This window comes from Pseudorca crassidens, chromosome 1 (assembly GCF_039906515.1).
Source record: "Pseudorca crassidens isolate mPseCra1 chromosome 1, mPseCra1.hap1, whole genome shotgun sequence".
NCBI lineage: Eukaryota > Metazoa > Chordata > Mammalia > Artiodactyla > Delphinidae > Pseudorca > Pseudorca crassidens.
In genome coordinates this window covers 80165847-80181535 of record NC_090296.1, presented here as the reverse complement: position 1 = coordinate 80181535, position 15689 = coordinate 80165847, and the positions used below count along the sequence as shown (strand labels likewise).

General features: G+C 37.4%; 1 protein-coding gene across 2 annotated transcripts in view; it reads right to left on the bottom strand.

Annotated features, from left to right (window-relative positions):
* The window catches only part of LOC137226893 (uncharacterized), a 605185-nt gene that overhangs the window by 134354 nt on the left and 455142 nt on the right, over nucleotides 1–15689 (bottom strand). The gene's annotated exons all lie outside the window — the stretch shown is intronic.

Here is a 15689-nt window from a genome sequence, read left to right as displayed (position 1 = left end):
TTCTTGCCCCAGCGTAATCTCAGAGCACATGGGAGTAAAATCAGGAAAATGCTCTGTTCAATCCATGGTTTCTGTCAGATCACTTTTTTTCCTTAACTTTTTAAATTGACCTGTCTGCAAGAAACTGGGACATCAGTAAAAAGCTGGACCACTCTTTTGTGGGATAAAAAAGTACAAACAGAAAGCCCCTTACTATAGAGGAGGTAGCATAAAGGTGGCATTTCCCCTCACTGTCATCTCTAAAGCCAGCAATAAGCAAATCATAAAAAAATTTGCTTGGAAATTTCAGCTCCACAGTAATAGCTGAAACAAAGGTAGAAAATTGCAGCTCTCTGTGTAATAACTAAGTCTCTTGTTATGTGATGCTGTATTAAATATAAGACGTTTTCATTTCCTTTGTATAGGAAATTCAATAGGACCTGAAAAGGGGGTCAACCAAGTACTGTGACTCCCACAATAAAATGTGAGTGGTGCTAATAATCCTTTTGAAACTCTGGAGTGACTGCAAATAACCAAACAGATAAAATGTAGCTTTCATAAAACTCGAGGTTCGGTGGAGAATTAGCACGAGACTGGTGCTTGCTACTTGCTAACGGAAGGCTGGCCAAGAGCTCAGATTTATGCCATGAAATTTAAATGGTTTTCTCCTGAGGTTTTCTTCACAATATCATTGTATGCGGCTGAGTTAGTTTATTGGCACTTTTGTATGGGGATTGTTTTTGGAGGAGTGGGGAGTGTAGGGGGGTAGGGGCGAGGGTAACCTATTTCTTTAAGAAACCCAGCACTTATGGGGCTCTGGGGGATTTTAAAGCAGGGAATCTGGAAGAGTAACACATGCAAGAGTCTCCAAATGGTGAGGCAGAATCAAAAACATTTACAAAATTACGTTGGGGAAAAAAATAACATGGTAAGATCACAGTTCTTTTGTTGGGGTGTTTATAACATAACACATGGCTTCATCTCACTAGGCTTCTGAAATTAGAATGATATTGCTAGAAGATTTTTATGGATCAGGCTTTGAATTTGAATGCAAGTTTGCAGGGAATTTTGTACAAAGAAACCTCAAATTGAATTCAGACCTGGGTATTCTAGCAGCCAGCAAAGGTTATTCATGGTGTGTCTAATACAATGTCACTAACTTAGAAACAGGAGGTCACAGACAGAAGTTAAGGAGGGTTAGGCCTATAAGCAATTCAAGCAGAATTTAATTACCAAAAGGGTAGCTGAATAATGGCGCTCATAGCTAAAGGCAGCAATAGATGCAGGAATTGTAAATCAGTTCAAGAAAGGGAGAGAAAAAGAAAATCAAAAAGAAAAACAAATCAGCTTTCTTAAAAATATCCTAGGGTTAACTGAGCAAGCCTCAATGGATCAGAGAGTCAAGGCTTTATCCTTTCAACATCCCTGTGCTTTGAAAAAGACACCTAAACAGCAGTTCATTGATTTCCACAAAGGCCAAAGACCTGTGTCATCCACCCAATTGAATTCTTTTGTGCTGTGCATGTGCTTACCCTATACTGTCTATCCCCTTACAATTTTATCTCCCCATGTATACATTTCTCACACCCTGGGTAGGACACAATTATTCCATTCTTGCCAACATGCACTATATAATCACCTTGGGAACTGACATTTCATTTTTGCCCTTGCAATACACAAGAGGAATTAAAGGTCCATGTCCTCAGTGTCTTTAATGTTTCATTCCTTCCGTGCATTTCAAGGGTAGTAGCTAAATGCAAGAAAGAATTCATCTCAAGCTGGAACTTAAAGAAAAATGCACATCCAATAATAATTATGCTGTTTTTAAGATGACTGTATTCCTGGACAAGGAAATAAAAAGCAGCAAGGCCAACATTAAAATGCCAAAATAGCAGAGGATGCCTGTGAAATGGAGCTTACAATGGGACTGCCAGAAAGCTTGAGCTAACATTAGAAGCATGTGAAAGTTGGCAACCCAGGCTCACGTGGAGCTAAAGAAAGTGTTTTTGTATATTCCAGTTCCTGTTGGTTCTGATCCCTTGAATGTTGCTCGGGGTATTACACTCCCAATTCCAAACAAATTTCAGCTAAACCTCAAAATATTTTCAACTATAAGAAACCAAACATGATTTCTCCTAAGCATAATACATCAGCTCAAATTTCAGTAAAGCTTTAAGAATCTCCGTAGAACACTGAGGTGTTAACAAAGTCCCTAGGAAAGAGCTAACCATTCTCGTGTCTAATTTTTAATGGTTTCATTTATTTTGTTATCTATAAATGCTTTATGTTTTCTGATTTTATATTTTTAAGCAATTTCCCTCCTACTGCCCTGTACCTCTCAACCAAGCATTCCATGCTTTTGAATCAGGCTGCTTATTTAAAAAAAAATAACCCAATTGACATTTATTGGACAGGTGGTAGGCAGGCGTCTCCTCTATAGGGAGAGAAAATGATTTTAGGTGTTTTCCCCACTCTCCTGCCTTTCTGACTAAGTGAATTTCAGCCCCTGATCCAAATCACAAAGGTCATCCATTAGCAGAAAGCAGAAACTAATTTGGCTTTTCCTGGCACCTTTCATACTCAGTGACTGTCTAATAGTTTGCATAGGGAGAAGGTGGAGCCTTGGAGAATGCTTTGTATGCAGGTTGCACGTTAGAATGTCACCGTATTCTTAGGGCCAACTTATAACACAACTTTAGACATAAGAATCTATTGAGAGAAGGTGGCTGTTAATTTATTAACTGGCATGCTTTACCTTTAACTGTCTTTTTTAATTTAACTGGGTCTCAAATAACTATTTTACTCTTCATTATTAACCATAAAACAACAGCTACACAAGTAGATTAATGGTGCATTTTTTCCCTTTTGTCACACTGTCTTCTCTCCTCTGTCATTAGTTCAACGCTTCAAAACAGTAGGCCTAGGAAAGATGAGAGTTTTAAACCAATATTTGATTGGCAATATGGTTACTGTGACATCCTAGATATAGATGGAATGTGTGAGGTGGATTTGCCCTCCGCTTTCCAATGGCTTCTCTTACAGAAAAAAAAAGAGAACAGATTAAGAAAACCTAGAAGAATAAAGGTGAAGAATCTGCTGAGGCAGCCCTACATGAAGAATTGCATTACTTACTTTTAGATTTATGCTTAGAAGACAAAGAAATCTATGAGCCCTTGCCTGTTTGCATCTTTCCTCTAAGCTCTTAAAAATAACACATATATATACACACACATATCTATATTATATTCAGTGCAATCACTTTGATATTATTCCAGAGAAATACTTTTTCATTCTCTCCTATTGATTTATAAATTCTTACTTTTCTTACACTTGTCAAAACTTTTCACTTATAACCCAAGAGCTAGGAAACCAAAACAAGTACTGTCCTGAGTGTCATTGTGTGGTGATCCTAAGTAGCCCCTAAACACTTTTGTCAATATTTATTGATGGGATCCACAGGCGCTCTGAGTGATCCCACTCTGGAGTGGCATAAACCCATGGCAGAGAGGTGGTCCAGCTGTAGGCCAGAGTTGGTGAGGCAGCGACAGGATGCTCAGGGGCCATTGACAAAATGTCAAACATTTCAAATTTCTGACTAGCTCTCTGGCTAATGCCATGCTAAGCAGAAACATGGCTATTTCCTCCAAGGAACCAACAGACACACAAACACACAGAAATAAACACAGATTCTGTCTTTTCTTCTCCAGTTGCTCACTCTGTCTCACATGCATGTGTGTGTGTGTGCACGCACGCACACGCGCGCACACACACACACACACACACACACAGTCTACAGGGAAATTAAGCGGTGCCAATGTAACAGTGTACTGAGAAAGTTCTTGGATAAATTAACAACGCAATTACATTACATGACATGCCACAAGATGGATGAGGAAAACTTGGCTGGTATTATGTTCTGTTTTCAAATTGCAATTTATTTGAGGGTTTTAATGGATGCCTTATTAAAACATCCCGGCCCTGGTCAGGTTTCAGCATATGTCACAGTGGCCTGTGATTGATGACACCCTCTGCTGCTTCTCTTGCACATTTGCAGGGAATTTAAGCAAAGAGGGAATGAGCTGAGGCCCAGCTTTGTATTGATCGTGTGGAGGTGCACTGCCTGGGAGCACAGTCTAATAACATTCTCTTAGCTGAACTGCTTCACATGAAGGCATTTATTACAAGAACTAAAATGTTATATTGCTCAGAATAAAAGGATATTGTACAAACAAGAGTTAGCACTGAGTGGGGGAGACTGAGAGAAGCTATGGCATGCTCCAAAACCATGCCTTGTTATCTTTCACAGGCCACATTTCTAAGCCTTGATGGAAAAAAATGAATAAAGCTGTGCTTAAAAAGGTAAAATGCTGTGAGGTTTATTTTTGCTTATTTCAACCAGTTACAAGTAACAGCTGAATTTCATGAGAAAAAGATGCCAGGTGGGGACTGAGAGGTGAGCAGCCTTAAAGTCATTTGGAAAATAAGTATCAAAATGGATCTCAGGACGTTATTTGTAGTGCCATCGGAAATCTCTCATTTCATATATGCCATAGTTAATTTTTTTGACATGCTCCCATCAAAACAGCAAGAGCTATTCATACCTAAGGAGTAACTGTACTACCACCCAAACAATAGAAATTTGATAGACTTTTGTCACATTTTAATTATAAAAGGGTTCCATTTGAAATTTTATTACTTGAAGTTTTATAAGCCTTTTTGTTTATTGTCAAGAAATTTATATTTCATACTGCTTACTCAAAAAGCATCAATCCATTTACATTTCATATACATGTGTACATCTAGTCATAAAGACTAGAAAGATACAAAATAAAAGGGTAATGCTAGTTATCACTAGCAAAATAATTATTGTAATTTCTTTGTGCTTTTCTGTAGTGTAACTTTCTGCAATAAACACATTACTTTTAAAATCAAATAAAAAAGCATTTCAGACATTTGTAACATCTTGATTTTTAAGAGTAATTAGACAAATAGGTATCCTTTGAAAGAGTCTAGAAAAAATATAATCAAGGAAAATGATTCATTTTGCAGTAATATGAGTCTTTCTTTGCAGAATCTATGCATTGCAAATTTTAAAAGAAATCAGTAACAGTTGAGACAGAATGAAAATATCCCTATGCAATACAAAAAGTTTTAAAAAACAAAAAATAAGGAAAGAGTGTTGCATTTCCAAACTCTGATAATGTTAAGGTTTGTCACTCAAAGGATTTTTTTTTTTTTTGCTTGACCTGCTATGATTGCTATTATTTGAACTGCCACATTTATTATTTCGTTAGCCTTTGAGGGCCTATAAAAATCTCACCTAATTATATTGGAATCACAGCCAAAGCCAAAGAAGATGAGAAAATGGCCAACAGCTTTTCTCAAAATGGAAGGAAAAAAAGTTAAAGAATGAACAAACAGCAGAAACCAAGAACACTCAGGAAAGCCAGCTTTATGAGTCTCCCAAGAAATGGATAGAGAAAACATTTTTTAAACATTGACAGAAACTGTTAATTTGTAAAAATGGATTTCCTAGCATTGTCAGTTGAATGTACCTTCTAATGTACAAAACACCAAATTTACAGTCTTTGAATAGATTGTGACAGCTTTGGTGGAGTGATGCTGTGCGAGAAAAGGGAAATGTTACTTAACCTCCAAGGCCTCTTTTTCTCTTGGATTTTAGATTTCATGTTCCTCTTCTGTCTTCTCATGGCCCCTTATCTTTTGTGACTGAATATTTATCTGTGTATCAAAAGGGAATAACTTTCTTTTTACCATGAAAGTAGTTACATAATATCACAAACTATGGGTTCCTTTGTTCTAGAATGAAGACCAATTCTCCAAATTTGGAAAATTACTTAACTTCAATTCAATGAACATTTATTGAGCATCATCTACCTGTAAAGCAGTGTGCCTGGTAGTAGCAACATGATTCTTTGCCTCTTTGTGATGATAGCCAACTTTAAAAGCAAGGATCTTCTCACTATAAATTGCTTACATCCACACATGCCACAATTTAACCACCCATCAACCCCAGGTTAGAACTGAAGCAATAAAATGACAAAAAGCTACTGCCCTTAAAGTGGTAAGGACAGAAACATGTATCAATACGCAGTTCAGCCTATGAGAAGAGCTATGGGTGGAAAACAAAATTAATGCATTGTCTTTTAGGATAATTCACGTTGTATGTGAATTTTACACCAAGTTTCCAATAGCATAAAGCAGGTGATGAGCTCAGAGCAGATGTGAAAGGAGAGCAACAGCACATGGCAACATTGGGAGGCACTTGGGGTAGCGCAATTTACAAGAGCAGAGTCCCCGTATGGCATGGGGAACAGAATGTAGAAACATGGGGCTAAGGGAAAAAATAGACACACAAAAAGTTCAGGAGAATACAGGAATAAAGAAGGAATGCTGTGTACACCTTAAACTAATACAACATTCTATGTCAATTATATTCAATGAAACTGGGAAAAAGAATGCTGCTTAGGACACAAAGTCTTCAAATACTGTAACTATTCTTTGAGTAGCTTCTAGACTGAGCTCCGTACAACATACGTGAAAAGTAAATGGAAACTCAGATTCCTACCCAGAGGTGGCTAAGTTAATACCACTGTCTGTCTCATAAAATGTTCTATCAAGTACTCTCTGGTAAGGAATATTTGCTAACCAAAACTAATTAACATACATATGATTCACTCGTAACTTCTAAGTGAATCTGTGTAAGTATGTTCATGGTGGTTGTGTGTGTGTTCTTCTCAAGTAATCCCTTTGCATTTTCAAAGTCCCTATGTTATTTTTGGGTTCTTGGTTGCATTAGCGACTAATTTTGGCTAAATTAGTAAAAGGCAATTTCCTGGAAAACTTTCAAGAAGCTCAGAGAGCCAATGAGAGGTTAGGTAACAGAAAACGGGGACAGGCAGATCAGCTGAGGACTGTCTGGTTCTAGATGACCTCACTCCCGCATCTGATAATAATTTTGCAAAGAAGCCACTGGTTCAGGAGTCTCTCTTCACAACATCATACCCTAGGCCTTTTCACATTGTGGATGGGTTCTAAAAGGAGCAAGCAAGAGAGGGCAACCTAATGGACGAGCACTTTTCAAGCCTCTGCTTGCATCATGTTTACTTATATCCTATTGACCAAAACAAGTCACATGGTCAAGTGCAGAGTCAGTGTGGTGGGGAGACACGACCCAATGGGTACAGGAGGTGTAATTTATCGGGAGCCATTACTCTATTTATACATTCAGTTTCTGGCTTCATAGAAGGGGAGTGTCTGCAATTTTCCTCCAACAAAGCTTATTCACAATGAACAAAATAATGAAATAAAAGGGACTAGGGTAATATTAAGAAGAAAATGGGTAATGGGTGGCAAAATAAATGATAAATGGCCACAGTGGAACCCTATTTAGATTTCTGAAATGAAATTAACTGAATCCAGATAGACACTATTTTGTTCCTCTGAAAATTCTGGGCTGTAGATTAGGTATCATCCAGAAGGGATTCATGATTTTCCTAAATGACCAGTTTCCCATTACAATGCATGTGAACTTTTCAGACTAGCTAAGAAAACTATGAATTATTATATCGGTCTTTTTTATTTTGAACAACCTTAATAAACATTCCTCAACTGATTTAGGTTATATCTGTTCACATTTCAGTTCTTGTGTCTAAATGCAAAATAATAGAAGCCAAATATGAAATGTATATTTTGAAAGAATCTCACTGCTCTAGAAACTTGTTATCTTATATGTCACACACTTTCATTCAGTTTGCTTAGTAAATAACAGTTACTGTACATAACCACACTACTAAAAGTACATAGAGAAATGAAAATAAGTAGATATTTTCTGGCATTTTAGTGCACAAACTATAACCTCTTAACCTGCAGCCTCCAAAGGTTAAGTCTCAAAACCGAGTCCATTAACCTTTCTAAATGGTTGTGATATTAAAAACTGACTCTTAACAGCTATGGGTCATCATCTAATGCAATAACCATCAGCAATAAAGAATTATGGATTAAGAACATTATCTATCTGTAAAATGGTCATTTATGACACTTGTACACAGACCACCTCTAAAATGCAGATACCCATGACCAAGAGTTCAGATCTAATAATATACATTATGCTTTTATTAGTATAGTTATGATACTAGTGAGTTTTTAAGAGAAAATCATTACATTTATAAAAGGTTCAGGATGTTTACTTCAAACATGAAACTAACAAAGAAAAACTCTTCAGAATTCCCTTTCATTGAACTATAACTCAGCCAGGTGGGGCTAATTAACTCAGATGGTCAAATAAAAAAAATAAGCATGATTTTGTCTAGTGGTTGTGCTACAGGACAAATGTGGACTCTTCTACGTAACTGAGGAACAGCAACTCACATGAAAGCTTCTGTCTTATCAAATAGAAAATTGTTCATTTGAATTGAGCTTTATTTTGTTTTTATTATAACTTAGACAATTCAATATACACTTATGCAATAGTAACTATGTACCATCAACAAGGTGTTTAAATTCCATAGCTATGAATGACACTTTGATTTAACGGGGACTTAGCCTCAGTCAATATTCTGAAAGACCAGAAGTGCCACAAAATACAATCTTACTCCGGCAAAAACAGATCTACAAAATTAACCTAAGAGAGCTGTATTTTCTAAACATATTTACTGTATTAACTTGTGTTTTGTCTTCAACACTACAAAAGCAAGAGGAAATGTATTCAGGGTTGAAATCACATTGGACCTTGTTCTTAGGAGGAGAAAGACAAAGATACAGGAAAAAAATAGACAGGAATTAATTTGGGGTGCTTTACATCTTGCTTATCTTTCTAAAAAATCTTCTGAGAACTTGTGTGTTCTCCTGTGTTGCTAGAAATTTGTTTATTTAGATTTCTCCCTCTATATTTAGTGAATACTTTATATCTTCACTGGAACTATATGACTTTTGGGTACAGAATTAATGCCCCTTATTCATATCATTTTTATTTTAAAATCCAAAGTAACAATGAAATAAGAAAATGCAGTGTTCAGAAAAACAAGGTATAGTTTCATTAATAGGGATCTGCTGTTTATGCTAGATTTTTCTAAAATGTTTAAAAACACATTTACAAGCAACTTGTAAATATGCATTCTCCATCTCAAAGAGCAATAAACAGGTCATCCTTAGCGACTCAATTTTAAAAGTTGTTTTTTTTCCCACTGCTTCTAGGAATCAAAGTTCTGATGAATTAGAACCTGAGCCTGCTGTAAAGAGGCAATAACCTCTTGGTCAGTGAAGATCTTTATCTCCATGATATAACTCAGATCATCTGGGCCACACACTTTCATCCAGAGTCCCTCAAGATACCTCTCACCAATGTCTTTATGACTCTCTGGGCTAGGATAACCAATACCTGATCTAGTATCAATACATAATGTGTAAGGCTGAAAAAAATTTTGTCAAATTGAATTGCTAAAGAGAAACCTCTTTTGTACTCCCCTGCCCATAATTCACTCCTAACTTGTTACCCCAATCTCAGGTCAGCTATTTCAGACCAATGCCAAAGAACACAAGAAATTCTATAGGGTTGAATTAGTAAGTCATATTAGTAAGTCACATGCCATATTCAAGTTGTTAGGGTAATAGAAAAATAATCTCTAAGACCCAGAGAATCTATAACAATCACAGAAGCATAACTTTTGATTTTTATTTTCTCTTATAGAAGCCTAAACATTTATTTGGCATGCCAGAGTATAAACTCCTTGGAAGAGGGATTTATATTTTATTAACATTTGCATCCAGCATGTGTAAAATAGAAATCAGAGCTTCATGCATGATATTTACAAGTTGATAATAGCAAGTATCCAGCATCACGTAGTTGAATGTTCCATGTATTTCAGAGAGTCTAAGCTCTTACAAAAGTGTTTCCAAATCAAATTCTCAATAGGACCACCAAGTATAAATAGAGTCGAAGCAGACAGATTTCTTTCTTTTGGTAATTTTCCTTAGAATCTGTCCTGTAATGTGGTTAGTTTGCCAGATTGCTTTCACCACAGGATGTTAAAACAACACAATAATCAACCAAACTATGTTAACCAGAGTCCCTAACGGCATATATTTTATGAAATAAGTAGAAGCAATGCAATTTCACAATAAATATAACATCGTTTTAAATTCTGTTGTCAGCAATTCTAATTCTCAAAGGTGCCTCGTGTATTATCTCTTTATAAAAACATCTAGACTTTACTTCTGTAGTTATCCTTGTAACTTATAATAACCCATTGGGATTTCAGATATATGTTCCTCTTATTTTTTCTACTTCTGCTCCTTCATCTTCTTTATCTCCTTTACCCTTCCTCTTATTCTTCTCCCATTGCCCCCTCCACTTTCCTTTTGCTTGTTGAAAAAAACATTATTGATAGTATGGTAGATATCCCATTTCTCCATATTTCATTTCCGCAAATGCTGGTCATCCAACAAGCTTTATTCCAACCACTGTCAGCTGGGTCATTAACCAGGCACTGACATAGAGGGAAAGGGAAACTGCTTTACATGAAGCATTACCCTAAAGCACAATGTAAGTCAATCATTTTCTAATTATACAGAGGAGTATTGAAAAGAGTCACCTTCGTAGGCTATTTACTTATCCCAACAAAACAGGTACCACTAAAAACAAAAAAATTTTGGCATTTCCCTTCTGAAGTTGTATTTAGGGCCTATGACATTTATTTATTTATTTTTATGACATTTTGTTGAATAGTTTAGATATATAAATTTGAGCACTTTTTATTCAAAAATGGTTCAGAGAATAAGTTGGATAAACAGCAGCTTTTTAGACTTCACCGTAAGTCAGAAGTTTTTTATATAGAAATTTTTTAAAGTTAGGTTTTCTTTCAAATAGAAACATGGTGCCACTTAGATAATCTGGCAGGACTTGCCTTCCTTTGGTGGAAGGGCTGAATTCCTATATGCCTTAAGGAACCAGACAACTGATGACAATCATATTTACCTAAAAAGGTAGTTGTCTTTGCAATCCTTTTATGACTTGAAGATCTTTAAGAAAAGATAGGGAATAAAGATTATGGGGATCTTTTCCACTGGGAAGCTCCTCTCTAGGAGCACTCAATTATAGTAATGATAACAACATGGAAATATAACAGAGAACATGAGCTCCTTCCATCTGCTTCCAGTTGGATCTCCCAAATATACTATATATTAGTGCGTTACAGTTCACTGATCTCAGCAAATCCTGTCTGATTTGCCCAGGAGAAAGGCCCAGAAGTTCACACAGACTTTCTGACTTGTTTACTACTTTTCTATCCTTCCTCCCACTGTTCCTCACTCTAGCACCTGACACAGCACATAGCACATGGAGGCATTCACTCTATTCCCTAGGAAGATGAAAGAAGGAATAGATGGTAAACTTTAGTATGTTGCCCACTCGTCCTCTCTCCATAGATGCAACGGGAACAGGACTTGGGATACACCTTAGGATATTAGACTCTCAAATGAAATATCCAGTACACATTGATATTCTCTCTATCTTTTCCTCTCTCCAAATGATTTTTTAACCACTAAGATTCTGGGAACTCACCATTATTTGGATTTTGGCATAAAGCTACCTATTTTCCTAGTGAAAATAATTTCTCTACTCCATCCTCATCTTCTCATCTCATATTTAAAAAAAAAGATATGTGTGTGTATATATACATTTCATTCCCTTTAACAGAGGTTGGTTTTGGGGTAGACATGCAACCAAGTTGTAGGTGACAATATATGTTATGTGTGAGGGGAAACATTCTAAAGACACTTCTAGGAAAGGTTTCTTTCTTGAACAAAAGTACACGAAATACAGGCAGTTGCATTTTCTGTCTCTGGTGTTGATGTATGGATGTGTGATACCTGGAGATGTGATACCTGGAATTATGTGCCCATCTTGAGACCAATAGAGATAATAGTTACACTGAGGATGACAGAGTGGGAAACAGAATAGGATCTGGATTCTCACTGATGCAATTAAGCTGCTATATGACCGAATCCTGAGATTCCATACCCTCAGACTTATTATAGGACATTTTTTAAAACTTCCCAACTGTTTGGGATATTTTGAGTTTTCTGATGAATTACAACCTAAAACATCCTAACATTTCTCAAAATGAATTTTAAAAACACTCCTTGCTCTGTATCTCTGAATCTGGGAATCGTCTTATTTGCTACAGCAGCTGATCCTTATCTGAGGCCCTTAAACTCCTAGGGCTGTTTGGCAAGAGGTTTAAGGAATCATCTGAAAATCTTCACTCACTGCTGTAACAGACATGGGATCTTGGATTTTTAGACATGGAAAGACATTCCTCTCCTGATTTTAGTTCTCTGCTTTTCATTTTGTCACTTTAATTTCTTAAACCATTGAAGTTATTTATCTTCTGTAGCTTGTAAAAAGGCAAGATAGCAAAGTAGTTTTAAGCAATAGGCTCTGCAATCAAAGGTCCCTGTTCAAATGTTATGATCTTCTTTACCTTGAGCAAATTATATGACACTTGTAACTCTTAGGGCCTCTCTTTCCCATCTGTAAATGGATGGAATAGAACCTGCCTCATAAGGTTACACCTGGAACATAGTTAGCCCTGACTGCAATAAACTTATTTCATATTCATTAAAACTTCAATTAAATGTACCTTGACAGACAGACCACCAATAGACAGACTTTGGGAATGTTCAGGTCAATCCAGATAGAGGATTATAGGCTTAGAAGGAATAATTAGGCATGGAACTATAACTACTTATTTGGGGCTTCCTTAAGAATTCTGAGCAGAATCTTGTGTCTCTTGAAGGAGACAGGAGAAAAAAGCCCTCTATCCAAAAAGAGTGCTGATGGAGGGCTTCTTCACCCTTGTACTGGAAAGGACACTACTGATGAGCCCTGCCAAGCTGAGATGAGAGCACCAAGTTGAGTATTACCCAGAACCTTCCCTAAAGGGTGTATGTTTCATGTTATGTCTGTGAAGAGGAATGGAAAATTTTTATATACTTTGAGAAGCAACAAGAAATATTGAAAGCTCTGCCATTTCCTTGATTTCATCTCACCTTTGATTTTTTTTCCCCAGGTCAAATGGTCACAGCACTGAAGATCTGACCATAAAACAGACCAAAGAATTGCAGAAGAGCTCCCCATCTCTCAAAATAAGTTTAAGCACCTAGTACAGTGGCAGAGCTTACAAAAAATTAAATAATGGATGAACACTGCTGTACCTTCAATGCATCATTCAAGTCTTGGAACATTTGCAAGTGTTTATATGCAAATAGGTGTTTCTGGGCTTTCCCATCTCCAAATTCCAATTTTGCATAATTTAAATTCTTAACATGTAGATAATGCAATGTTTACATGTGGACTCCAAAAGTCTATCTTTATGGCACTGACACTACTTAAAGCAACATTTTCTGGTAATAATGTGAAAACCCTGGATTTTAAATGTTTCCTTTAAGAATAATTGCCTGGTTTAGCACTGCAAATGGTTTGACAAGGCAATAAAGCTTTGTGACTTTACAGCCCTGTGCTTAGTCATGCCATGACATTTGGTGACTATTAGGCACACTTAATCTGATGGCTTCCCTGCACTTAGCCCACTCCACACCCACCAAGAGTTGGAAAAAAAAAAGAAAACTCTCAGAGCATTAGGATAATTTTTGAAGAGTTCTGTTGTTCCTGGAGTCCTCATCTCATTATTAAGTATTCAACAGTGCATCCCTGGGAGAGGTAATAGGAGCAATCATATTTGGGGGTTAATTCCAGGGGTATGAGACAGTCATAAGTGGGGAAGGAGCCACAGAAAAGCCAATAGCACCTTTTAAACTCTTAAGATTTGTGCTGTAATTATTATTTGGCATAGACAATCATCTGTGCTTTTTACAATTATTAAATTCCCTCTATTCACTGGGGAGAAACAGTTACATGTTTTGATATCTGCCTGTACCTTAAAGTAGTCTTTGAGGAGTGCCATGTTAAGCAGAAGTACAAAACCAAGCCCATGTGTTTTCTGACCTTATGGGAATTTGATATCTAACTAAGCACGGACATGCATTAAATCATATTCTTGTCCAAATCTCCAAATCTCTTGAATTAAGAAACTGTTTCAGGAAGTTTTTTTTTTTTTTTTTTTTTTTTTTTAACACTTTGTCGACATGAGAAACAAACCTCAGACACAAGGCTGGGGTCTTGCTCAGGGGAAAACTGTTAAAATGTAGCACAGCAGAAGCACTACAGAAACCCAGTATTTGCCTAATAGATTTTGCACAAGTCTCCAAGGTACTTTGTACCTCACCACTTACCCCTCTATGTGATTTGATTTGGATGTATGTAGACTAAGATTTTTAATTTTTTTTTTTTGCGGTACGCGGGCCTCTCACTGTTGTAGCCTCTCCCGTTGCGGAGCACAGGCTCCGGACGCGTAGGCTCAGCGGCCATGGCTCACGGGCCCAGCCGCTCCACCGCATGTGGGATCTTCCCAGATCGGGGCACGAACCCGTGTCCCCTGCATCGGCAGGCAGACTCTCAACCACTGCGCCGCCAGGGAAGCCCTGTAGGCTACGATTTTTATGTGTCGCCTTTTTTTATGATCATCTCTAAACTGTGCCCTTAAAAATAATAGCCTTTGGGCTTCCCTGGTGGCGCGGTGGTTGACAGTCCGCCTGCCAATGCAGGGGACACGGGTTCGTGCCCCAGTCTGGGAAGATCCCACCTGCTGCGGAGTGGCTAGGTCCCGTGCTCCACAACGGGAGAGGCCACAACAGTGAGAGGTCCGAGTACCGCAAAAAAAGAAAAATAAAAAATAATAGCCTTTTAGAATATCTAGAATACTAAAATTTATCTTTCTCACCTTATGTTCATTTTCTTCCAAAACACACATATCTTGTGGATTTCTTTATAGAAAATAAAATGTTATCAGCCACTTTCAAATAAAAAATAAACCCAGTTTACCCTAATAGAGTTATCGTTACAAAAAGAAGTTTATCCGTAGTATGTAGATAGCTAATAAAGGAATGTACCTACAAGATACTTTGCCTGCCCAAGAATGCCAGGACCTCCAATATTTTTTTTCCTGAATTCTGTTAAACTAATTCTGTGTGATAGGCAAATATGTCCTCCACATGCTGGTGAATTAAAATTCAGCTTTCAGTGAATAAGATTAATTGCCTCTTCAGACAAAGCTGGATTTGCGCTCCCATTAAAGACAGGGAAGGGGGGTAGAAGCAAGGGGCAGGGTGCCAGCTAGACTGCAGTATTCAGTTACACGTGAAATGATTTGTAATTCTGAGTAATCACTTAGGACAAGCCCTTGCACCATTTTATCTATACATGACTCTAGGCCAAAGTCAATACTCATAGTAAAATAATGAGATGAAGCTAACTGAGCCCTTTTATTAATGCTCCAAGGAGCAAATCTGATGCTTGAGTTTTTCCCCATTGAAAGTATCCACTTCTTCCTAAAAAATGAACAAGTGGGTCAGGATGCCCAGTAGCAGCCAGGGTACCTGCTTCGGCAAAAGCATAAATAACTGACTCTTCCCACCTCCCTCTTTGTTTGTGCACCAGGCTTCACCCGACTGCAGGTGAAAGCACATGCATTTTGCATTACCTCTAGGCTCATTAAAGAGACCTGGCTCTCCCCTAATAGTTTCCCCCGACTTCGCGGGAGACACACAGGCACACACACGCAGCATGATGA